Here is a 2862-nt window from a genome sequence, read left to right as displayed (position 1 = left end):
AGGTGACGGTGATGTCCCTCTTCCTTGCACCTTGTGTACTTGTTGGTTGCGATGGGTCCCCACCGGTAACCCGCTCCCCGGCTTCAAGCTGGGCCGGAGGAGCTCTACTCTTTGCCCGCAGGCGCTGGCCCTCAGAAACTGGTGCCCTGGATGTGGCGGTGTCTCTGTTGTACAGGTTGGGCTGTTGCCTTCACTCGGGTCTTGGTTGTTGGGGGATCTACGTCCCCTTCACTGACGGATTCGGCAATTTACGGCGACTCCAAGCCTTGCCGGGGTCCGAGAGGCCCCTGCCCTGGTGCTGACTGTCCTTCGGAACACTGCTCCAGACCACCGGGCACACAGCCTACGGGGTCCTTCCAGGAACTTCCAAACGGTCCCCCTCCAGACAGTCACCGCCGTTGCTGACCTTGCTGACCTGCCCTGCACTTAGCTGGACTCTTCAGGCTTTTCTCTCTCCGTCACCACTCTTGCTTTCCTCCTTTACTCCTTCTCTTTCCTTCACTTTCACTTGGTTGTTTACTCCTTTCTAGCCCTTAGCTAGACTTCACTCTTGACCTGCCTGGGCTCTAACTCTTCCCGGGCTCTAACTGCCTGGTTTCTCCCGCCTCCAGAGCTGTGATCTCCTTGGTGGGTGGAGCCAAACGCCTGGCCCACCCCCTGGTGTGAATCATCAGCCTCTGGAGGAAGGCAACAAGGATTTTTGGTTCAGCTTAGATGTGCCTACCTGGGATGTAGGGTGTGGTGGTGTGTGACCTGTGTCCCCTGGCTTGCCCAGGGCGACACATTCCCCCTTAGCAAAATGCAGACCGTCCGCGGGCTGCCGTCCTACACCGGATTTATTTTTCTGTAAAAAGGGATAACAAGGTAAATAACACATACATTTTCAATAACTCTTCCCAAAGCGGGAGGCACATTTACTTTAACGTTGCAAACGGTTTACGGTTACGGTTTCCGCTCTCTCCCACCCAAGCAACCTGGCCCTGATGCTGCCCCTAAAGCCCAGGCAGCACCCCTTGACCCACAGTCCAGCACACGGTACCCGAGCGGGATCTGTCCTTCCCTCCAGAGGGTAGCCACCGGTTCCTTTGGTGGCTGGGCCCCAGCCTGCTCTGCTGAGGGCCCTCCCTCCAACCTGCCTCTCCGGAGGCGGCCTGCGGAAAACGGTAACAGCAAAGAACATATTTACAAGCCACTAACGTCTGTGGTTGCCCTGCAAGTTCACGGGCTTGTCCATGGATAGTTCCCATGCAAAAACTTTTTAACGGTCCCCACGGGGACAACGGTGCCGGCTCCGGCCGGTTCAATCACAAGCAAATCAGGTAACTTCTTCGGTAATTTTACTTATCATCTTTCAACTTTTAAACAAACAAGCAGGTGGTCCCAACGGGGATGGTGCTGCGGGCATCCGCTGCCCTACTCCGGTTGCGCAAGCTCTGGTGCCACTGCCAGGGGAGGGAGGTCTGCGCTCGCTCGGGCCTCCGGGCCCCTCCTGAGTTTGGCGTCCAGCGCAAACCACCCCCGCTCCCCAAAGAACCGAGTGTACTGGACGATATCACCCGGCATCAGATTGCGGCCGGGATGCTCCTCAGGCAGGTGGGCATTCACATCCCGCCGGGCTACAAAAACTTCGGCCTCCAGGCCCGGCTCGTAGATGAACCCGTAGCCCCGGCGGACATCAAACCGCCTCACCTGCCCCACATACAACGGTCCTCGGACATGGGAGGTTGCTTGCCGGAGATTCTCTTTCTCCCGGATCGCTCTGGCCACCAGTTTGGCCTTCTTTCGCTCCCTCTCGGTGATCTCCAGGCCCAGTGGTACCGGCTCCCTATCCCAATACGGCGCTGCTGCCAGCGGCGGCGCACGGGTCGGGCCCCGCGGGACATCCTGGACGTTGCCCACTGTCAGGAGTATGGGCGACAGGTCCCGCGGTGTCTTGGCCTTGGGCGCTGCCTTGCAACAACAACCCGGCGCTACCTCAGCCGAGGTGTGGGGGATGGGCCTAGGGGCTTTCCGCTGCTGGGCCTTCGGCTCGGAGCGGGTCATCGGCTCCGGCTCGGGGGATTTTTCAAGGGATGCCTCCAGTTTCTCCTTCGGCGTCTTCCACGGTAACACCTCCGGTGTGCCGCGGGCTCCGGCTACAGGTCGGCCCGCTTGGGCGGGGACGCTGGGTACTGCTACCGGTTGCGGTGGTAGCAGGCCTAGTGGCGGGGTCACGGCCTCCGGGACGGGTGGCGAGGGAGGCAACGGGGGGAGAGGGCTTGGACCGGTCCCCACAGCCGCGATGACCGGCCCTTCAAGGGCATCGGGACGTGGGTCACTCACCCTCCCTTTCTCCGCTTCCTCCTCGCGTCTCCGCACGGTGGCTACAACGTCCGCCATGTCGACCTCCCACTCCTCCATGAGGAGCTGCATCTTGACCTGCAGCCTTTGGTAGAGCTGCGCGGTTCGGATCTCCACCCACGCCGCGGTTCCAGGCGCGGGGGCTACGGTGTCGCGGGACGGCATCCACATGATGGCTTCTTCTTTTGTTTCCAGGAACGGTATGTTTGCAGAGTCCTGGCGTCCCTGCTTTTATAGCCGCAGCTACATGCGTCCAGCCGCCATCGCGTCCCCCTTAGCTCTTTCCGGCCCCTCCTCTCTCGGGGCGGGGTTTTGGCCTTCGCGCCTCTACTGCTCGAGAAGACGCTCGAGCGGGAACTTTTCGCGCCAAAGATGGCGGCTTCTGAAATTTTTCTGCCGGATACCTCCGGCGGTAACAAGGCGCACCTCTACCTGACGGCAGAGCGGTAAGATCCTGTTCGTGACGCCAAGTTGTCGCGGGCGGGGAGGAGGGTGTCAGCACACTACGCTCACCCCTTCTGC

This window comes from Anomaloglossus baeobatrachus, chromosome 1 (assembly GCF_048569485.1).
Source record: "Anomaloglossus baeobatrachus isolate aAnoBae1 chromosome 1, aAnoBae1.hap1, whole genome shotgun sequence".
NCBI lineage: Eukaryota > Metazoa > Chordata > Amphibia > Anura > Aromobatidae > Anomaloglossus > Anomaloglossus baeobatrachus.
The sequence above is the reverse complement of the archived record's forward strand: the minus strand, read 5'-3'. Positions refer to the sequence as shown.